We start from the raw sequence: 23,708 nt of genomic DNA, 5'->3' as shown, positions 1-23,708 counted from the left end.
GGCGGTAAAAAGGTGATATGAAGCTTATTAATGTAGGCCAGAGTCACAGTAGGTGGCAGGATTTAAAAAACGCTGGCAAAAGCTGTTGGCAGCCCTAGACCCTGGAAACGTGATTATTGACTCCGGGGAGTTTGAAAAACCACATGAGAGTCCTAAGCTCACCGTGAGGTCTAACAAGGCTCCGAAGCTCAAAAGTCAAACAACAAAAAAAAAAAAAAAAAGAAAACAAGCTTGTAAGGGGTCATCGTCCACATTTGTGCCCGCGAGGCCGCAAACTGCAGGGATCCAAAAAACCACATGAGAGTCCAAATCTCACAGTGAAGACTTCTGTGCGGCAAAAAGGTGAAATGCTTGTTAATGTAGGCCAGAGTCACAGTAGGTGGCAGGATTTCAAAAACGCTGGCAAAAGCTGTATTGGCAGCCTAGAGCCAGGAAACGTGCTTACTGACTGCGGGGAGCCTGAAAACCCACATGAGAGCCCAAATCTCACAGTGAAGACTCCAAGGCGGCGAAAAGGTGATATGATGCTTATTAATGTAGGCCAGAGTCACAGTAGGTGGCAGGATTTCAAAAACGCTGGCAAAAGCTGTATTGGCAGCCCTAGAGCCAGGAAACGTGCTTACTGACTGCGGGGAGCCTGAAAAACCAAATGAGACTCCTAAGCTCACCGTAACGTCTAACAAGACTCCCAAGCTCAAAAGTCAAACAAAAAAAAAAACAAGCTTGTGAGGGGTCATGGTACATATTTGTCCCCGAGGCCTGCAAACTGCAGGGAGCCAAAAACCACATGAGAGTCCAAATCTCACAGTGAAGAATCGTAGGCGGTGAAAAGGTGATATGAAGCTTATTATAATGTAGGCCAGAGTCACAGTAGGTGGCAGGATTTCAAAAACGCTGGCTGTTGGCAGCCCTAGACCCTGGAAACGTGATTATTGACTCCGGGGAGTTTGAAAAACCACATGAGAATCCTAAGCTCACCATGAGGTCTAACAAGGCTCCGAAGCTCAAAAGTCAAACAACAAAAAAAAAAAAAAAAACGAAAACAAGCTTGTAAGGGGTCATGGTCCACATTTGTGCCCGCGAGGCCGCAAACTGCAGGGATCCAAAAAACCACATGAGAGTCCAAATCTCACAGTGAAGACTTCTGTGCGGCAAAAAGGTGAAATGCTTGTTAATGTAGGCCAGAGTCACAGTAGGTGGCAGGATTTCAAAAACGCTGGCAAAAGCTGTATTGGCAGCCTAGAGCCAGGAAACGTGCTTACTGACTGCGGGGAGCCTGAAAACCCACATGAGAGTCCAAATCTCACAGTGAAGACTCCTAGGCGGCGAAAAGGTGATATGATGCTTATTAATGTGGGCCAGAGTCACAGTAGGTGGCAAGATTTCAAAAACGCTGGCAAAAGCTGTATTGGCAGCCCTAGAGCCAGGAAACGTGCTTACTGACTGCGGGGAGCCTGAAAAACCAAATGAGACTCCTAAGCTCACCGTAACGTCTAACAAGACTCCCAAGCTCAAAAGTCAAACAAAAAAAAAAAAACAAGCTTGTGAGGGGTCATGGTCCATTTTTGTCCCCGAGGCCTGCAAACTGCAGGGAGCCAAAACACCACATGAGAGTCCAAATCTCACAGTGAAGAATCGTAAGCGGTGAAAAGGTGATATGAAGCTTATTATAATGTAGGCCAGAGTCACAGTAGGTGGCAGGATTTCAAAACCGCTAGCTGTTGGCAGCCCTAGACCCTGGAAACGTGATTATTGACTCCGGGGAGTTTGAAAAACCACATGAGAGTACTAAGCTCACCGTGAGGTCTAACAAGGCTCCGAAGCTCAAAAGTCAAAACAACAAAAAAAAAAAAAAAAAGAAAACAAGCTTGTAAGGGGTCATGGTCCACATTTGTGCCCGCGAGGCCGCAAACTGCAGGGATCCAAAAAACCACATGAGAGTCCAAATCTCACAGTGAAGACTTCTGTGCGGCAAAAAGGTGAAATGCTTGTTAATGTAGGCCAGAGTCACAGTAGGTGGCAGGATTTCAAAAACGCTGGCAAAAGCTGTATTGGCAGCCCTAGAGCCAGGAAACGTGCTCACTGACTGCGGGGAGCCTGAAAAACCAAATGAGACTTCTAAGCTCACCGTAACGTCTAAAAAGACTCCCAAGCTCAAAAGTCAAACAAAAAAAAGAAAACAAGCTTGTGAGGGGTCATGGTCCATTTTTGTCCCCGAGGCCTGCAAACTGCAGGGAGTCAAAAAACCACATGAGAGTCCAAATCTCACAGTGAAGAATCGTAGGCGGTGAAAAGGTGATATGAAGCTTATTAATGTAGGCCAGAGTCACAGTAGGTGGCAGGATTTCAAAAACGCTGGCACAAGCTGTTGGCAGCCCCGAGGCCTGCAAACTGCAGGGAGCCAAAAAACCACATGAGAGTCCAAATCTCACAGTGAAGAATCGTAGGCGGTAAAAAGGTGATATGAAGCTTATTAATGTAGGCCAGAGTCACAGTAGGTGGCAGGATTTAAAAAACGCTGGCAAAAGCTGTTGGCAGCCCTAGACCCTGGAAACGTGATTATTGACTCCGGGGAGTTTGAAAAACCACATGAGAGTCCTAAGCTCACCGTGAGGTCTAACAAGGCTCCGAAGCTCAAAAGTCAAACAACAAAAAAAAAAAAAAAAAGAAAACAAGCTTGTAAGGGGTCATCGTCCACATTTGTGCCCGCGAGGCCGCAAACTGCAGGGATCCAAAAAACCACATGAGAGTCCAAATCTCACAACTTCTGTGCGGCAAAAAGGTGAAATGCTTGTTAATGTAGGCCAGAGTCACAGTAGGTGGCAGGATTTCAAAAACGCTGGCAAAAGCTGTATTGGCAGCCTAGAGCCAGGAAACGTGCTTACTGACTGCGGGGAGCCTGAAAACCCACATGAGAGCCCAAATCTCACAGTGAAGACTCCTAGGCGGCGAAAAGGTGATATGATGCTTATTAATGTAGGCCAGAGTCACAGTAGGTGGCAGGATTTCAAAAACGCTGGCAAAAGCTGTATTGGCAGCCCTAGAGCCAGGAAACGTGCTTACTGACTGCGGGGAGCCTGAAAAACCAAATGAGACTCCTAAGCTCACCGTAACGTCTAACAAGACTCCCAAGCTCAAAAGTCAAACAAAAAAAAAAAACAAGCTTGTGAGGGGTCATGGTCCATTTTTGTCCCCGAGGCCTGCAAACTGCAGGGAGCCAAAAAACCACATGAGAGTCCAAATCTCACAGTGAAGAATCGTAGGCGGTGAAAAGGTGATATGAAGCTTATTAATGTAGGCCAGAGTCACAGTAGGTGGCAGGATTTCAAAAACGCTGGCACAAGCTGTTGGCAGCCCTAGACCCTGGAAACGTGATTATTGACTCCGGGGAGTTTGAAAAACCACATGAGAGTCCTTAAGCTCACCGTGAGGTCTAACAAGGCTCCGAAGCTCAAAAGTCAAACAACAAAAAAAAAAAAAAAAAGAAAACAAGCTTGTAAGGGGTCATGGTCCACATTTGTGCCCGCGAGGCCGCAAACTGCAGGGATCCAAAAAACCACATGAGAGTCCAAATCTCACAGTGAAGACTTCTGAGCGGCAAAAAGGTGAAATGCTTGTTAATGTAGGCCAGAGTCACAGTAGGTGGCAGGATTTCAAAAACGCTGGCAAAAGCTGTATTGGCAGCCCTAGAGCCAGGAAACGTGCTTACTGACTGCGGGGAGCCTGAAAAACCAAATGAGACTCCTAAGCTCACCGTAACGTCTAACAAGACTCCCAAGCTCAAAAGTCAAACAAAAAAAAAAAACAAGCTTGTGAGGGGTCATGGTCCATTTTTGTCCCCGAGGCCTGCAAACTGCAGGGAGCCAAAAACCACATGAGAGTCCAAATCTCACAGTGAAGAATCGTAGGCGGTGAAAAGGTGATATGAAGCTTATTATAATGTAGGCCAGATTCACAGTAGGTGGCAGGATTTCAAAAACGCTGGCTGTTGGCAGCCCTAGACCTTGGAAACGTGATTATTGACTCCGGGGAGTTTGAAAAGCCACATGAGAGTCCTAAGCTCACCGTGAGGTCTAACAAGGCTCCGAAGCTCAAAAGTCAAACAACAAAAAAAAAAAAAAAAAAGAAAACAAGCTTGTAAGGGGTCATGGTCCACATTTGTGCCCGCGAGGCCGCAAACTGCAGGGATCCAAAAAACCACATGAGAGTCCAAATCTCACAGTCAAGACTTCTGTGCGGCAAAAAGGTGAAATGCTTGTTAATGTAGGCCAGAGTCACAGTAGGTAGCAGGATTTCCAAAACGCTGGCAAAAGCTGTATTGGCAGCCTAGAGCCAGGAAACGTGCTTACTGACTGCGGGGAGCCTGAAAACCCACATGAGAGTCCAAATCTCACAGTGAAGACTCCTAGGCGGCGAAAAGGTGATATGATGCTTATTAATGTAGGCCAGAGTCACAGTAGGTGGCAGGATTTCAAAAACGCTGGCAAAAGCTGTATTGGCAGCCCAAGACCCTGGAAACGTGATTATTGACTCCGGGGAGTTTGAAAAACCACATGAGAGTCCTAAGCTCACCGTGAGGTCTAACAAGGCTCCGAAGCTCAAAAGTCAAAACAACAAAAAAAAAAAAAAAAAAGAAAACAAGCTTGTAAGGGGTCATGGTCCACATTTGTGCCCGCGAGGCCGCAAACTGCAGGGATCCAAAAAACCACATGAGAGTCCAAATCTCACAGTGAAGACTTCTGTGCGGCAAAAAGGTGAAATGCTGCTTATTAATGTAGGCCAGAGTCACAGTAGGTGGCAGGATTTCAAAAACGCTGGCAAAAGCTGTATTGGCAGCCCTAGAGCCAGGAAACGTGCTTACTGACTGCGGGGAGCCTGAAAAACCAAATGAGACTCCTAAGCTCACCGTAACGTCTAACAAGACTCCCAAGCTCAAAAGTCAAACAAAAAAAAAAAAACAAGCTTGTGAGGGGTCATGGTCCATTTTTGTCCCCGAGGCCTGCAAACTGCAGGGAGCCAAAAAACCACATGAGAGTCCAAATCTCACAGTGAAGAATCGTAGGCGGTGAAAAGGTGATATGAAGCTTATTAATGTAGGCCAGAGTCACAGTAGGTGGCAGGATTTAAAAAACGCTGGCAAAAGCTGTTGGCAGCCCTAGACCCTGGAAACGTGATTATTGACTCCGGGGAGTTTGAAAAACCACATGAGAGTCCTAAGCTCACCGTGAGGTCTAACAAGGCTCCGAAGCTCAAAAGTCAAACAACAAAAAAAAAAAAAAAAAAAGAAAACAAGCTTGTAAGGGGTCATGGTCCACATTTGTGCCCGCGAGGCCGCAAACTGCAGGGATCCAAAAAACCACATGAGAGTCCAAATCTCACAGTGAAGACTTCTGTGCGGCAAAAAGGTGAAATGCTTGTTAATGTAGGCCAGAGTCACAGTAGGTGGCAGGATTTCAAAAACGCTGGCAAAAGCTGTATTGGCAGCCTAGAGCCAGGAAACGTGCTTACTGACTGCGGGGAGCCTGAAAACCCACATGAGAGTCCAAATCTCACAGTCAAGACTTCTGTGCGGCAAAAAGGTGAAATGCTTGTTAATGTAGGCCAGAGTCACAGTAGGTAGCAGGATTTCCAAAACGCTGGCAAAAGCTGTATTGGCAGCCTAGAGCCAGGAAACGTGCTTACTGACTGCGGGGAGCCTGAAAACCCACATGAGAGTCCAAATCTCACAGTGAAGACTCCTAGGCGGCGAAAAGGTGATATGATGCTTATTAATGTAGGCCAGAGTCACAGTAGGTGGCAGGATTTCAAAAACGCTGGCAAAAGCTGTATTGGCAGCCCAAGACCCTGGAAACGTGATTATTGACTCCGGGGAGTTTGAAAAACCACATGAGAGTCCTAAGCTCACCGTGAGGTCTAACAAGGCTCCGAAGCTCAAAAGTCAAATCAACAAAAAAAAAAAAAAAAAAGAAAACAAGCTTGTAAGGGGTCATGGTCCACATTTGTGCCCGCGAGGCCGCAAACTGCAGGGATCCAAAAAACCACATGAGAGTCCAAATCTCACAGTGAAGACTTCTGTGCGGCAAAAAGGTGAAATGCTGCTTATTAATGTAGGCCAGAGTCACAGTAGGTGGCAGGATTTCAAAAACGCTGGCAAAAGCTGTATTGGCAGCCCTAGAGCCAGGAAACGTGCTTACTGACTGCGGGGAGCCTGAAAAACCAAATGAGACTCCTAAGCTCACCGTAACGTCTAACAAGACTCCCAAGCTCAAAAGTCAAACAAAAAAAAAAAAACAAGCTTGTGAGGGGTCATGGTCCATTTTTGTCCCCGAGGCCTGCAAACTGCAGGGAGCCAAAAAACCACATGAGAGTCCAAATCTCACAGTGAAGAATCGTAGGCGGTGAAAAGGTGATATGAAGCTTATTAATGTAGGCCAGAGTCACAGTAGGTGGCAGGATTTAAAAAACGCTGGCAAAAGCTGTTGGCAGCCCTAGACCCTGGAAACGTGATTATTGACTCCGGGGAGTTTGAAAAACCACATGAGAGTCCTAAGCTCACCGTGAGGTCTAACAAGGCTCCGAAGCTCAAAAGTCAAACAACAAAAAAAAAAAAAAAAAAAGAAAACAAGCTTGTAAGGGGTCATGGTCCACATTTGTGCCCGCGAGGCCGCAAACTGCAGGGATCCAAAAAACCACATGAGAGTCCAAATCTCACAGTGAAGACTTCTGTGCGGCAAAAAGGTGAAATGCTTGTTAATGTAGGCCAGAGTCACAGTAGGTGGCAGGATTTCAAAAACGCTGGCAAAAGCTGTATTGGCAGCCTAGAGCCAGGAAACGTGCTTACTGACTGCGGGGAGCCTGAAAACCCACATGAGAGTCCAAATCTCACAGTGAAGACTCCTAGGCGGCGAAAAGGTGATATGATGCTTATTAATGTGGGCCAGAGTCACAGTAGGTGGCAAGATTTCAAAAACGCTGGCAAAAGCTGTATTGGCAGCCCTAGAGCCAGGAAACGTGCTTACTGACTGCGGGGAGCCTGAAAAACCAAATGAGACTCCTAAGCTCACCGTAACGTCTAACAAGACTCCCAAGCTCAAAAGTCAAACAAAAAAAAAAAAACAAGCTTGTGAGGGGTCATGGTCCATTTTTGTCCCCGAGGCCTGCAAACTGCAGGGAGCCAAAACACCACATGAGAGTCCAAATCTCACAGTGAAGAATCGTAAGCGGTGAAAAGGCGATATGAAGCTTATTATAATGTAGGCCAGAGTCACAGTAGGTGGCAGGATTTCAAAACCGCTAGCTGTTGGCAGCCCTAGACCCTGGAAACGTGATTATTGACTCCGGGGAGTTTGAAAAACCACATGAGAGTACTAAGCTCACCGTGAGGTCTAACAAGGCTCCGAAGCTCAAAAGTCAAAACAACAAAAAAAAAAAAAAAAAGAAAACAAGCTTGTAAGGGGTCATGGTCCACATTTGTGCCCGCGAGGCCGCAAACTGCAGGGATCCAAAAAACCACATGAGAGTCCAAATCTCACAGTGAAGACTTCTGTGCGGCAAAAAGGTGAAATGCTTGTTAATGTAGGCCAGAGTCACAGTAGGTGGCAGGATTTCAAAAACGCTGGCAAAAGCTGTATTGGCAGCCTAGAGCCAGGAAACGTGCTTACTGACTGCGGGGAGCCTGAAAACCCACATGAGAGTCCAAATCTCACAGTGAAGACTCCTAGGCGGCGAAAAGGTGATATGATGCTTATTAATGGAGGCCAGAGTCACAGTAGGTGGCAGGATTTCAAAAACGCTGGCAAAAGCTGTATTGGCAGCCCTAGAGCCAGGAAACGTGCTCACTGACTGCGGGGAGCCTGAAAAACCAAATGAGACTTCTAAGCTCACCGTAACGTCTAAAAAGACTCCCAAGCTCAAAAGTCAAACAAAAAAAAGAAAACAAGCTTGTGAGGGGTCATGGTCCATTTTTGTCCCCGAGGCCTGCAAACTGCAGGGAGTCAAAAAACCACATGAGAGTCCAAATCTCACAGTGAAGAATCGTAGGCGGTGAAAAGGTGATATGAAGCTTATTAATGTAGGCCAGAGTCACAGTAGGTGGCAGGATTTCAAAAACGCTGGCACAAGCTGTTGGCAGCCCCGAGGCCTGCAAACTGCAGGGAGCCAAAAAACCACATGAGAGTCCAAATCTCACAGTGAAGAATCGTAGGCGGTACAAAGGTGATATGAAGCTTATTAATGTAGGCCAGAGTCACAGTAGGTGGCAGGATTTAAAAAACGCTGGCAAAAGCTGTTGGCAGCCCTAGACCCTGGAAACGTGATTATTGACTCCGGGGAGTTTGAAAAACCACATGAGAGTCCTAAGTTCACAGTGAAGACTCCTAGGCGGCGAAAAGGTGATATGATGCTTATTAATGTAGGCCAGAGTCACTGTAGGTGGCAGGATTTCAGAAACGCTGGCAAAAGCTGTATTGGCAGCCCTAGAGCCAGGAAACGTGCTTACTGACTGCGGGGAGCCTGAAAACCCACATGATTTCAGAAACGCTGGCAAAAGCTGTATTGGCAGCCCTAGAGCCAGGAAACGTGCTTACTGACTGCGGGGAGCCTGAAAACCCACATGAGAGTCCAAATCTCACAGTGAAGACTCCTAGGCGGCGAAAAGGTGATATGATGCTTATTAATGTAGGCCAGAGTCACAGTAGGTGGCAGGATTTCAAAAACGCTGGCAAAAGCTGTATTGGCAGCCCTAGACCCTGGAAACGTGATTATTGACTCCGGGGAGTTTGAAAAACCACATGAGAGTCCTACTCACCGTGAGGTCTAACAAGGCTCCGAAGCTCAAAAGTCAAACAACAAAAAAAAAAAAAAAAAGAAAACAAGCTTGTAAAGGGTCATGGTCCACATTTGTGCCCGCGAGGCCGCAAACTGCAGGGATCCAAAAAACCACATGAGAGTCCAAAACTCACAGTGAAGACTTCTGTGCGGCAAAAAGTTGAAATGCTTGTTAATGTAGGCCAGAGTCACAGTAGGTGGCAGGATTTCAAAAACGCTGGCAAATGCTGTATTGGCAGCCCTAGAGCCAGGAAACGTGCTTACTGACTGCGGGGAGCCTGAAAACCCACACGAGAGTCCAAATCTCACAGTGAAGACTCCTAGGCGGCGAAAAGGTGATATGATGCTTATTAATGTAGGCCAGAGTCACAGTAGGTGGCAGGATTTCAAAAACGCTGGCAAAAGCTGTATTGGCAGCCCTAGAGCCAGGAAACGTGCTTACTGACTGCGGGGAGCCTGAAAAACCAAATGAGACTCCTAAGCTCACCGTAACGTCTAACAAGACTCCCAAGCTCAAAAGTCAAACAAAAAAAAAAAACAAGCTTGTGAGGGGTCATGGTCCATTTTTGTCCCCGAGGCCTGCAAACTGCAGGGAGCCAAAAACCACATGAGAGTCCAAATCTCACAGTGAAGAATCGTAGGCGGTGGAAAGGTGATATGAAGCTTATTAATGTAGGCCAGAGTCACAGTAGGTGGCAGGATTTCAAAAACGCTGGCACAAGCTGTTGGCAGCCCTAGACCCTGGAAACGTGGTTATTGACTCCGGGGAGTTTAAAAAACCACATGAGAATCCTTAAGCTCACCGTGAGGTCTAACAAGGCTCCGAAGCTCAAAAGTCAAAACAACAAAAAAAAAAAAAAAAAGAAAACAAGCTTGTAAGGGGTCATGGTCCACATTTGTGCCCGCGAGGCCGCAAACTGCAGGGATCCAAAAAACCACATGAGAGTCCAAATCTCACAGTGAAGACTTCTGTGCGGCAAAAAGGTGAAATGCTTGTTAATGTAGGCCAGAGTCACAGTAGGTGGCAGGATTTCAAAAACGCTGGCAAAAGCTGTATTGGCAGCCTAGAGCCAGGAAACGTGCTTACTGACTGCGGGGAGCCTGAAAACCCACATGAGAGTCCAAATCTCACAGTGAAGACTCCTAGGCGGCGAAAAGGTGATATGATGCTTATTAATGGAGGCCAGAGTCACAGTAGGTGGCAGGATTTCAAAAACGCTGGCAAAAGCTGTATTGGCAGCCCTAGAGCCAGGAAACGTGCTCACTGACTGCGGGGAGCCTGAAAAACCAAATGAGACTTCTAAGCTCACCGTAACGTCTAAAAAGACTCCCAAGCTCAAAAGTCAAACAAAAAAAAGAAAACAAGCTTGTGAGGGGTCATGGTCCATTTTTGTCCCCGAGGCCTGCAAACTGCAGGGAGTCAAAAAACCACATGAGAGTCCAAATCTCACAGTGAAGAATCGTAGGCGGTGAAAAGGTGATATGAAGCTTATTAATGTAGGCCAGAGTCACAGTAGGTGGCAGGATTTCAAAAACGCTGGCACAAGCTGTTGGCAGCCCCGAGGCCTGCAAACTGCAGGGAGCCAAAAAACCACATGAGAGTCCAAATCTCACAGTGAAGAATCGTAGGCGGTACAAAGGTGATATGAAGCTTATTAATGTAGGCCAGAGTCACAGTGGTGGCAGGATTTAAAAAACGCTGGCAAAAGCTGTTGGCAGCCCTAGACCCTGGAAACGTGATTATTGACTCCGGGGAGTTTGAAAAACCACATGAGAGTCCTAAGTTCACAGTGAAGACTCCTAGGCGGCGAAAAGGTGATATGATGCTTATTAATGTAGGCCAGAGTCACTGTAGGTGGCAGGATTTCAGAAACGCTGGCAAAAGCTGTATTGGCAGCCCTAGAGCCAGGAAACGTGCTTACTGACTGCGGGGAGCCTGAAAACCCACATGATTTCAGAAACTCTGGCAAAAGCTGTATTGGCAGCCCTAGAGCCAGGAAACGTGATTATTGACTCCGGGGAGTTTGAAAAACCACATGAGAGTCCTACTCACCGTGAGGTCTAACAAGGCTCCGAAGCTCAAAAGTCAAACAACAAAAAAAAAAAAAAAAAAGAAAACAAGCTTGTAAAGGGTCATGGTCCACATTTGTGCCCGCGAGGCCGCAAACTGCAGGGATCCAAAAAACCACATGAGAGTCCAAAACTCACAGTGAAGACTTCTGTGCGGCAAAAAGTTGAAATGCTTGTTAATGTAGGCCAGAGTCACAGTAGGTGGCAGGATTTCAAAAACGCTGGCAAATGCTGTATTGGCAGCCCTAGAGCCAGGAAACGTGCTTACTGACTGCGGGGAGCCTGAAAACCCACACGAGAGTCCAAATCTCACAGTGAAGACTCCTAGGCGGCGAAAAGGTGATATGATGCTTATTAATGTAGGCCAGAGTCACAGTAGGTGGCAGGATTTCAAAAACGCTGGCAAAAGCTGTATTGGCAGCCCTAGAGCCAGGAAACGTGCTTACTGACTGCGGGGAGCCTGAAAAACCAAATGAGACTCCTAAGCTCACCGTAACGTCTAACAAGACTCCCAAGCTCAAAAGTCAAACAAAAAAAAAAAACAAGCTTGTGAGGGGTCATGGTCCATTTTTGTCCCCGAGGCCTGCAAACTGCAGGGAGCCAAAAACCACATGAGAGTCCAAATCTCACAGTGAAGAATCGTAGGCGGTGGAAAGGTGATATGAAGCTTATTAATGTAGGCCAGAGTCACAGTAGGTGGCAGGATTTCAAAAACGCTGGCACAAGCTGTTGGCAGCCCTAGACCCTGGAAACGTGGTTATTGACTCCGGGGAGTTTAAAAAACCACATGAGAATCCTTAAGCTCACCGTGAGGTCTAACAAGGCTCCGAAGCTCAAAAGTCAAACAACAAAAAAAAAAAAAAAAAAAAGAAAACAAGCTTGAAGGGGTCATGGTCCACATTTGTGCCCGCGAGGCCGCAAACTGCAGGGATCCAAAAAACCACATGAGAGTCCAAATCTCACAGTGAAGACTTCTGTGCGGTAAAAAGGTGAAATGCTTGTTAATGTAGGCCAGAGTCACAGTAGGTGGCAGGATTTCAAAAACGCTGGCACAAGCTGTATTGGCAGCCCTAGAGCCAGGAAACGTGCTTACTGACTGCGGGGAGCCTGAAAACCCACATGAGAGTCCAAATCTTACAGTGAAGACTCCTGGCGGCGAGAAGGTGATATGATGCTTATTAATGTAGGCCAGAGTCACAGTAGGTGGCAGGATTTCAAAAACGCTGGCAAAAGCTGTATTGGCAGCCCTAGACCCTGGAAACGTGATTATTGACTCCGGGGAGTTTGAAAAACCACATGAGAGTCCTACTCACCGTGAGGTCTAACAAGGCTCCGAAGCTCAAAAGTCAAACAACAAAAAAAAAAAAAAAGAAAGAAAACAAGCTTGTAAGGGGTCATGGTCCACATTTGTGCCCGCGAGGCCGCAAACTGCAGGGATCCAAAAAACCACATGAGAGTCCAAAACTCACAGTGAAGACTTCTGTGCGGCAAAAAGTTGAAATGCTTGTTAATGTAGGCCAGAGTCACAGTAGGTGGCAGGATTTCAAAAACGCTGGCAAAAGCTGTATTGGCAGCCCTAGAGCCAGGAAACGTGCTTACTGACTGCGGGGAGCCTGAAAACCCACATGAGAGTCCAAATCTCACAGTGAAGACTCCTAGGCGGCGAAAAGGTGATATGATGCTTATTAATGTAGGCCAGAGTCACAGTAGGTGGCAGGATTTCAAAAACGCTGGCAAAAGCTGTATTGGCAGCCCTAGAGCCAGGAAACGTGCTTACTGACTGCGGGGAGCCTGAAAAACCAAATGAGACTCCTAAGCTCACCGTAACGTCTAACAAGACTCCCAAGCTCAAAAGTCAAACAAAAAAAAAAAACAAGCTTGTGAGGGGTCATGGTCCATTTTTGTCCCCGAGGCCTGCAAACTGCAGGGAGCCAAAAACCACATGAGAGTCCAAATCTCACAGTGAAGAATCGTAGGCGGTGAAAAGGTGATATGAAGCTTATTATAATGTAGGCCAGAGTCACAGTAGGTGGCAGGATTTCAAAAACGCTGGCTGTTGGCAGCCCTAGACCCTGGAAACGTGATTATTGACTCCGGGGAGTTTGAAAAACCACATGAGAGTCCTAAGCTCACCGTGAGGTCTAACAAGGCTCCGAAGCTCAAAAGTCAAACAAAAAAAAAAAAAAAAAAGAAAACAAGCTTGTAAGGGGTCATGGTCCACATTTGTGCCCGCGAGGCCGCAAATGCAGGGATCCAAAAAACCACATGAGAGTCCAAATCTCACAGTCAAGACTTCTGTGCGGCAAAAAGCTGAAATGCTTGTTAATGTAGGCCAGAGTCACAGTAGGTGGCAGGATTTCAAAAACGCTGGCAAAAGCTGTATTGGCAGCCTAGAGCCAGGAAACGTGCTTACTGACTGCGGGGAGCCTGAAAAACCAAATGAGACTCCTAAGCTCACCGTAACGTCTAACAAGACTCCCAAGCTCAAAAGTCAAACAAAAAAAAAAACAAGCTTGTGAGGGGTCATGGTCCATTTTTGTCCCCGAGGCCTGCAAACTGCAGGGAGCCAAAAACCCACATGAGAGTCCAAATCTCACAGTGAAGAATCGTAGGCTCTAAAAAGGTGATATGAAGCTTATTAATGTAGGCCACAGTCACAGTAGGTGGCAGGATTTAAAAAACGCTGGCAAAAGCTGTTGGCAGCCCTAGACCCTGGAAACGTGATTATTGACTCCGGGGAGTTTGAAAAACTACATGAGAGTCCTACGCTCACCGTGAGGTCTAACAAGGCTCCAAAGCTCAAAAGTCAAACAACAAAAAAAAAAAAAAAAAGAAAACAAGCTTGTAAGGGGTCATGGTCCACATTTGTGCCCGCGAGGCCGCAAACTGCAGGGATCCAAAAAACCACATGATAGTCCAAATCTCACAGTGAAGACTTCTGTGCGGCAAAAAGGTGAAATGCTTGTTAATGTAGGCCAGAGTCACAGTAGGTGGCAGGATTTCAAAAACGCTGGCAAAAGCTGTATTGGCAGCCTAGAGCCAGGAAACGTGCTCACTGACTGCGGGGAGCCTGAAATCCCACATGAGAGTCCAAATCTCACAGTGAAGACTCCTAGGCGGCGAAAAGGTGATATGATGCTTATTAATGTAGGCCAGAGTCACAGTAGGTGGCAGGATTTCAAAAACGCTGGCAAAAGCTGTATTGGCAGCCCTAGAGCCAGGAAACGTGCTTACTGACTGCGGGGAGCCTGAAAAACCAAATAAGACTCCTAAGCTCACCGTAACGTCTAACAAGACTCCCAAGCTCAAAAGTCAAACAAAAAAAAAAAACAAGCTTGTGAGGGGTCATGGTCCATATTTGTCCCCGAGGCCTGCAAACTGCAGGGAGCCAAAACACCACATGAGAGTCCAAATCTCACAGTGAAGAATCGTAGGCGGTGAAAAGGTGATATGAAGCTTATTATAATGTAGGCCAGAGTCACAGTAGGTGGCAGGATTTCAAAAACGCTAGCTGTTGGCAGCCCTAGACCCTGGAAACGTGATTATTGACTCCGGGGAGTTTGAAAAACCACATGAGAGTCCTAAGCTCACCGTGAGGTCTAACAAGGCTCCGAAGCTCAAAAGTCAAACAACAAAAAAAAAAAAAAAAAAGAAAACAAGCTTGTAAGGGGTCATGGTCCACATTTGTGCCTGCGAGGCCGCAAACTGCAGGGATCCAAAAAACCACATGAGGGTCCAAATCTCACAGTGAAGACTTCTGAGCGGCAAAAAGGTGAAGTGCTTGTTAATGTAGGCCAGAGTCACAGTAGGTGGCAGGATTTCAAAAACGCTGGCAAAAGCTGTATTGGCAGCCTAGAGCCAGGAAACGTGCTTACTGACTGCGGGGAGCCTGAAAACCCACATGAGAGTCCAAATCTCACAGTGAAGACTCCTAGGCGGCGAAAAGGTGATATGATGCTTATTAATGTAGGCCAGAGTCACAGTAGGTGGCAGGATTTCAAAAACGCTGGCAAAAGCTGTATTGGCAGCCCTAGAGCCAGGAAACGTGCTTACTGAATGCGGCGAGCCTGAAAAACCAAATGAGACTCCTAAGCTCACCGTAACGTCTAACAGGACTCCCAAGCTCAAAAGTCAAACAAAAAAAAAAAACAAGCTTGTGAGGGGTTGGTCCATATTTGTCCACGAGGCCTGCAAACTGCAGGGAGCCAATACACCACATGAGAGTCCAAATCTCACAGTGAAGAATCGTAGGCGGTGAAAAAGTAATATGAAGCTTATATAATGTAGGCCAGAGTCACAGTAGGTGGCAGGATTTCAAAAACGCTGGCAAAAGCTGTTGGCAGCCCTAGACCCTGGAAACGTGATTATTGACTCCGGGGAGTTTGAAAAACCACATGAGAGTCCTAAGCTCACCGTGAGGTCTAACAAGGCTCCGAAGCTCAAAAGTCAAAACAACAAAAAAAAAAAAAAAAAAGAAAACAAGCTTGTAAGGGGTCATGGTCCACATTTGTGCCCGCGAGGCCGCAAACTGCAGGGATCCAAAAAACCACATGAGAGTCCAAATCTCACAGTGAAGACTTCTGTGCGGCAAAAAGGTGAAATGCTTGTTAATGTAGGCCAGAGTCACAGTAGGTGGCAGGATTTCAAAAACGCTGGCAAAAGCTTTATTGGCAGCCTAGAGTCAGGAAACGTGCTTACTGACTGCGGGGAGCCTGAAAACCCACATGAGAGTCCAAATCTCACAGTGAAGACTCCTAGGCGGTGAAAAGGTGATATGAAGCTTATTAATGTAGGCCAGAGTCACAGTAGGTGGCAGGATTTCAAAAACGCTGGCAAAAGCTGTTGGCAGCCCTAGACCCTGGAAACGTGATTATTGACTCCGGGGAGTTTGAAAAACCACATGAGAGTCCTAAGCTCACCGTGAGGTCTAACAAGGCTCCGAAGCTCAAAAGTCAAACAACAACAAAAAAAAAAAAAAAAGAAAACAAGCTTGTAAGGGGTCATGGTCCACATTTGTGCCTGCGAGGCCGCAAACTGCAGGGATCCAAAAAACCACATGAGAGTCCAAATCTCACAGTGAAGACTTCTGAGCGGCAAAAAGGTGAAATGCTTGTTAATGTAGGCCAGAGTCACAGTAGGTGGCAGGATTTCAAAAACGCTGGCAAAAGCTGTATTGGCAGCCCTAGAGCCAGGAAACGTGCTTACTGACTGCGGGGAGCCTGAAAAACCAAATGAGACTCCTAAGCTCACCGTAACGTCTAACAAGACTCCCAAGCTCAAAAGTCAAACAAAAAAAAAAAACAAGCTTGTGAGGGGTCATGGTCCATTTTTGTCCCCGAGGCCTGCAAACTGCAGGGAGCCAAAAACCACATGAGAGTCCAAATCTCACAGTGAAGAATCGTAGGCGGTGAAAAGGTGATATGAAGCTTATTATAATGTAGGCCAGATTCACAGTAGGTGGCAGGATTTCAAAAACGCTGGCTGTTGGCAGCCCTAGACCTTGGAAACGTGATTATTGACTCCGGGGAGTTTGAAAAGCCACATGAGAGTCCTAAGCTCACCGTGAGGTCTAACAAGGCTCCGAAGCTCAAAAGTCAAACAACAAAAAAAAAAAAAAAAAAGAAAACAAGCTTGTAAGGGGTCATGGTCCACATTTGTGCCCGCGAGGCCGCAAACTGCAGGGATCCAAAAAACCACATGAGAGTCCAAATCTCACAGTCAAGACTTCTGTGCGGCAAAAAGGTGAAATGCTTGTTAATGTAGGCCAGAGTCACAGTAGGTAGCAGGATTTCCAAAACGCTGGCAAAAGCTGTATTGGCAGCCTAGAGCCAGGAAACGTGCTTACTGACTGCGGGGAGCCTGAAAACCCACATGAGAGTCCAAATCTCACAGTGAAGACTCCTAGGCGGCGAAAAGGTGATATGATGCTTATTAATGTAGGCCAGAGTCACAGTAGGTGGCAGGATTTCAAAAACGCTGGCAAAAGCTGTATTGGCAGCCCAAGACCCTGGAAACGTGATTATTGACTCCGGGGAGTTTGAAAAACCACATGAGAGTCCTAAGCTCACCGTGAGGTCCAACAAGGCTCCGAAGCTCAAAAGTCAAAACAACAAAAAAAAAAAAAAAAACGAAAACAAGCTTGTAAGGGGTCATGGTCCACATTTGTGCCCGCGAGGCCGCAAACTGCAGGGATCCAAAAAACCACATGAGAGTCCAAATCTCACAGTGAAGACTTCTGTGCGGCAAAAAGGTGAAATGCTGCTTATTAATGTAGGCCAGAGTCACAGTAGGTGGCAGGATTTCAAAAACGCTGGCAAAAGCTGTATTGGCAGCCCTAGAGCCAGGAAACGTGCTTACTGACTGCGGGGAGCCTGAAAAACCAAATGAGACTCCTAAGCTCACCGTAACGTCTAACAAGACTCCCAAGCTCAAAAGTCAAACAAAAAAAAAAAACAAGCTTGTGAGGGGTCATGGTCCATTTTTGTCCCCGAGGACTGCAAACTGCAGGGAGCCAAAAAACCACATGAGAGTCCAAATCTCACAGTGAAGAATCGTAGGCGGTGAAAAGGTGATATGAAGCTTATTAATGTAGGCCAGAGTCACAGTAGGTGGCAGGATTTCAAAAACGCTGGCACAAGCTGTTGGCAGCCCTAGACCCTGGAAACGTGATTATTGACTCCGGGGAGTTTGAAAAACCACATGAGAGTCCTTAAGCTCACCGTGAGGTCTAACAAGGCTCCGAAGCTCAAAAGTCAAACAACAAAAAAAAAAAAAAAAAAAAGAAAACAAGCTTGTAAGGGGTCATGGTCCACATTTGTGCCCGCGAGGCCGCAAACTGCAGGGATCCAAAAAACCACATGAGAGTCCAAATCTCACAGTGAAGACTTCTGAGCGGCAAAAAGGTGAAATGCTTGTTAATGTAGGCCAGAGTCACAGTAGGTGGCAGGATTTCAAAAACGCTGGCAAAAGCTGTATTGGCAGCCCTAGAGCCAGGAAACGTGCTTACTGACTGCGGGGAGCCTGAAAAACCAAATGAGACTCCTAAGCTCACCGTAACGTCTAACAAGACTCCCAAGCTCAAAAGTCAAACAAAAAAAAAAAACAAGCTTGTGAGGGGTCATGGTCCATTTTTGTCCCCGAGGCCTGCAAACTGCAGGGAGCCAAAAACCACATGAGAGTCCAAATCTCACAGTGAAGAATCGTAGGCGGTGAAAAGGTGATATGAAGCTTATTATAATGTAGGCCAGATTCACAGTAGGTGGCAGGATTTCAAAAACGCTGGCTGTTGGCAGCCCTAGACCTTGGAAACGTGATTATTGACTCCGGGGAGTTTGAAAAGCCACATGAGAGTCCTAAGCTCACCGTGAGGTCTAACAAGGCTCCGAAGCTCAAAAGTCAAACAACAAAAAAAAAAAAAAAAAGAAAACAAGCTTGTAAGGGGTCATGGTCCACATTTGTGCCCGCGAGGCCGCAAACTGCAGGGATCCAAAAAACCACATGAGAGTCCAAATCTCACAGTCAAGACTTCTGTGCGGCAAAAAGGTGAAATGCTTGTTAATGTAGGCCAGAGTCACAGTAGGTAGCAGGATTTCCAAAACGCTGGCAAAAGCTGTATTGGCAGCCTAGAGCAAGGAAACGTGCTTACTGACTGCGGGGAGCCTGAAAACCCACATGAGAGTCCAAATCTCACAGTGAAGACTCCTAGGCGGCGAAAAGGTGATATGATGCTTATTAATGTAGGCCAGAGTCACAGTAGGTGGCAGGATTTCAAAAACGCTGGCAAAAGCTGTATTGGCAGCCCAAGACCCTGGAAACGTGATTATTGACTCCGGGGAGTTTGAAAAACCACATGAGAGTCCTAAGCTCACCGTGAGGTCTAACAAGGCTCCGAAGCTCAAAAGTCAAAACAACAAAAAAAAAAAAAAAAAGAAAACAAGCTTGTAAGGGGTCATGGTCTACATTTGTGCCCGCGAGGCCGCAAACTGCAGGGATCCAAAAAACCACATGAGAGTCCAAATCTCACAGTGAAGACTTCTGTGCGGCAAAAAGGTGAAATGCTTGTTAATGTAGGCCAGAGTCACAGTAGGTGGCAGGATTTCAAAAACGCTGGCAAAAGCTGTATTGGCAGCCTAGAGCCAGGAAACGTGCTTACTGACTGCGGGGAGCCTGAAAACCCACATGAGAGTCCAAATCTCACAGTGAAGACTCCTAGGCGGCGAAAAGGTGATATGATGCTTATTAATGGAGGCCAGAGTCACAGTAGGTGGCAGGATTTCAAAAACGCTGGCAAAAGCTGTATTGGCAGCCCTAGAGCCAGGAAACGTGCTCACTGACTGCGGGGAGCCTGAAAAACCAAATGAGACTTCTAAGCTCACCGTAACGTCTAAAAAGACTCCCAAGCTCAAAAGTCAAACAAAAAAAAGAAAACAAGCTTGTGAGGGGTCATGGTCCATTTTTGTCCCCGAGGCCTGCAAACTGCAGGGAGTCAAAAAACCACATGAGAGTCCAAATCTCACAGTGAAGAATCGTAGGCGGTGAAAAGGTGATATGAAGCTTATTAATGTAGGCCAGAGTCACAGTAGGTGGCAGGATTTCAAAACCGCTAGCTGTTGGCAGCCCTAGACCCTGGAAACGTGATTATTGACTCCGGGGAGTTTGAAAAACCACATGAGAGTACTAAGCTCACCGTGAGGTCTAACAAGGCTCCGAAGCTCAAAAGTCAAAACAACAAAAAAAAAAAAAAAAAGAAAACAAGCTTGTAAGGGGTCATGGTCCACATTTGTGCCCGCGAGGCCGCAAACTGCAGGGATCCAAAAAACCACATGAGAGTCCAAATCTCACAGTGAAGACTTCTGTGCGGCAAAAAGGTGAAATGCTTGTTAATGTAGGCCAGAGTCACAGTAGGTGGCAGGATTTCAAAAACGCTGGCAAAAGCTGTATTGGCAGCCTAGAGCCAGGAAACGTGCTTACTGACTGCGGGGAGCCTGAAAACCCACATGAGAGTCCAAATCTCACAGTGAAGACTCCTAGGCGGCGAAAAGGTGATATGATGCTTATTAATGGAGGCCAGAGTCACAGTAGGTGGCAGGATTTCAAAAACGCTGGCAAAAGCTGTATTGGCAGCCCTAGAGCCAGGAAACGTGCTCACTGACTGCGGGGAGCCTGAAAAACCAAATGAGACTTCTAAGCTCACCGTAACGTCTAAAAAGACTCCCAAGCTCAAAAGTCAAACAAAAAAAAGAAAACAAGCTTGTGAGGGGTCATGGTCCATTTTTGTCCCCGAGGCCTGCAAACTGCAGGGAGTCAAAAAACCGCATGAGAGTCCAAATCTCACAGTGAAGAATCGTAGGCGGTGAAAAGGTGATATGAAGCTTATTAATGTAGGCCAGAGTCACAGTAGGTGGCAGGATTTCAAAAACGCTGGCACAAGCTGTTGGCAGCCCCGAGGCCTGCAAACTGCAGGGAGCCAAAAAACCACATGAGAGTCCAAATCTCACAGTGAAGAATCGTAGGCGGTAAAAAGGTGATATGAAGCTTATTAATGTAGGCCAGAGTCACAGTAGGTGGCAGGATTTAAAAAACGCTGGCAAAAGCTGTTGGCAGCCCTAGACCCTGGAAACGTGATTATTGACTCCGGGGAGTTTGAAAAACCACATGAGAGTCCTAAGCTCACCGTGAGGTCTAACAAGGCTCCGAAGCTCAAAAGTCAAACAACAAAAAAAAAAAAAAAAGAAAACAAGCTTGTAAGGGGTCATCGTCCACATTTGTGCCCGCGAGGCCGCAAACTGCAGGGATCCAAAAAACCACATGAGAGTCCAAATCTCACAGTGAAGACTTCTGTGCAGCAAAAAGGTGAAATGCTTGTTAATGTAGGCCAGAGTCACAGTAGGTGGCAGGATTTCAAAAACGCTGGCAAAAGCTGTATTGGCAGCCTAGAGCCAGGAAACGTGCTTACTGACTGCGGGGAGCCTGAAAACCCACATGAGAGCCCAAATCTCACAGTGAAGACTCCTAGGCGGCGAAAAGGTGATATGATGCTTATTAATGTAGGCCAGAGTCACAGTAGGTGGCAGGATTTCAAAAACGCTGGCAAAAGCTGTATTGGCAGCCCTAGAGCCAGGAAACGTGCTTACTGACTGCGGGGAGCCTGAAAAACCAAATGAGACTCCTAAGCTCACCGTAACGTCTAACAAGACTCCCAAGCTCAAAAGTCAAACAAAAAAAAAAACAAGCTTGTGAGGGGTCATGGTACATATTTGTCCCCGAGGCCTGCAAACTGCAGGGAGCCAAAAACCACATGAGAGTCCAAATCTCACAGTGAAGAATCGTAGGCGGTGAAAAGGTGATATGAAGCTTATTATAATGTAGGCCAGAGTCACAGTAGGTGGCAGGATTTGAAAAACGCTGGCTGTTGGCAGCCCTAGACCCTGGAAACGTGATTATTGACTCCGGGGAGTTTGAAAAACCACATGAGAATCCTAAGCTCACCATGAGGTCTAACAAGGCTCCGAAGCTCAAAAGTCAAACAACAAAAAAAAAAAAAAAAACGAAAACAAGCTTGTAAGGGGTCATGGTCCACATTTGTGCCCGCGAGGCCGCAAACTGCAGGGATCCAAAAAACCACATGAGAGTCCAAATCTCACAGTGAAGACTTCTGTGCAGCAAAAAGGTGAAATGCTTGTTAATGTAGGCCAGAGTCACAGTAGGTGGCAGGATTTCAAAAACGCTGGCAAAAGCTGTATTGGCAGCCCTAGAGCCAGGAAACGTGCTTACTGACTGCGGGGAGCCTGAAAAACCAAATGAGACTCCTAAGCTCACCGTAACGTCTAACAAGACTCCCAAGCTCAAAAGTCAAACAAAAAAAAAAAACAAGCTTGTGAGGGGTCATGGTCCATTTTTGTCCCCGAGGCCTGCAAACTGCAGGGAGCCAAAAAACCACATGAGAGTCCAAATCTCACAGTGAAGAATCGTAGGCGGTGAAAAGGTGATATGAAGCTTATTAATGTAGGCCAGAGTCACAGTAGGTGGCAGGATTTCAAAAACGCTGGCACAAGCTGTTGGCAGCCCTAGACCCTGGAAACGTGATTATTGACTCCGGTGAGTTTGAAAAACCACATGAGAGTCCTTAAGCTCACCGTGAGGTCTAACAAGGCTCCGAAGCTCAAAAGTCAAACAACAAAAAAAAAAAAAAAAAGAAAACAAGCTTGTAAGGGGTCATGGTCCACATTTGTGCCCGCGAGGCCGCAAACTGCAGGGATCCAAAAAACCACATGAGAGTCCAAATCTCACAGTGAAGACTTCTGTGCGGCAAAAAGGTGAAATGCTTGTTAATGTAGGCTAGAGTCACAGTAGGTGGCAGGATTTCAAAAACGCTGGCAAAAGCTGTATTGGCAGCCTAGAGCCAGGAAACGTGCTTACCGACTGCGGGGAGCCTGAAAATCCACATGAGAGTCCAAATCTCACAGTGAAGACTCCTGGCGGCGAAAAGGTGATATGATGCTTATTAATGTAGGCGAGTCACAGTAGGTGGCAGGATTTCAAAAACGATGGCAAAAGCTGTATTGGCAGCCCTAGAGCCAGGAAACGTGCTTACTGACTGCGGGGAGCCTGAAAAACCAAATGAGACTCCTAAGCTCACCGTAACGTCTAACAAGACTCCCAAGCTCAAAAGTCAAACAAAAAAAAAAAACAAGCTTGTGAGGGGTCATGGTCCATTTTTGTCCCCGAGGCCTGCAAACTGCAGGGAGCCAAAAACCACATGAGAGTCCAAATCTCACAGTGAAGAATCGTAGGCGGTGAAAAGGTGATATGAAGCTTATTATAATGTAGGCCAGATAGGTGGCAGGATTTCAAAAACGCTGGCTGTTGGCAGCCCTAGACCTTGGAAACGTGATTATTGACTCCGGGGAGTTTGAAAAGCCACATGAGAGTCCTAAGCTCACCGTGAGGTCTAACAAGGCTCCGAAGCTCAAAAGTCAAACAACAAAAAAAAAAAAAAAAAAGAAAACAAGCTTGTAAGGGGTCATGGTCCACATTTGTGCCCGCGAGGCCGCAAACTGCAGGGATCCAAAAAACCACATGAGAGTCCAAATCTCACAGTCAAGACTTCTGTGCGGCAAAAAGGTGAAATGCTTGTTAATGTAGGCCAGAGTCACAGTAGGTGGCAGGATTTCCAAAACGCTGGCAAAAGCTGTATTGGCAGCCTAGAGCCAGGAAACGTGCTTACTGACTGCGGGGAGCCTGAAAACCCACATGAGAGTCCAAATCTCACAGTGAAGACTCCTAGGCGGCGAAAAGGTGATATGATGCTTATTAATGTGGGCCAGAGTCACAGTAGGTGGCAAGATTTCAAAAACGCTGGCAAAAGCTGTATTGGCAGCCCTAGAGCCAGGAAACGTGCTTACTGACTGCGGGGAGCCTGAAAAACCAAATGAGACTCCTAAGCTCACCGTAACGTCTAACAAGACTCCCAAGCTCAAAAGTCAAACAAAAAAAAAAAAACAAGCTTGTGAGGGGTCATGATCCATTTTTGTCCCCGAGGCCTGCAAACTGCAGGGAGCCAAAACACCACATGAGAGTCCAAATCTCACAGTGAAGAATCGTAAGCGGTGAAAAGGTGATATGAAGCTTATTATAATGTAGGCCAGAGTCACAGTAGGTGGCAGGATTTCAAAACCGCTAGCTGTTGGCAGCCCTAGACCCTGGAAACGTGATTATTGACTCCGGGGAGTTTGAAAAACCACATGAGAGTACTAAGCTCACCGTGAGGTCTAACAAGGCTCCGAAGCTCAAAAGTCAAAACAACAAAAAAA

The sequence above is a fragment of the Triturus cristatus genome, chromosome 1_2 (genome assembly GCF_964204655.1).
Source record: "Triturus cristatus chromosome 1_2, aTriCri1.1, whole genome shotgun sequence".
Taxonomy (NCBI): domain Eukaryota; kingdom Metazoa; phylum Chordata; class Amphibia; order Caudata; family Salamandridae; genus Triturus; species Triturus cristatus.
Note: the sequence above shows the minus strand (reverse complement) of the source record.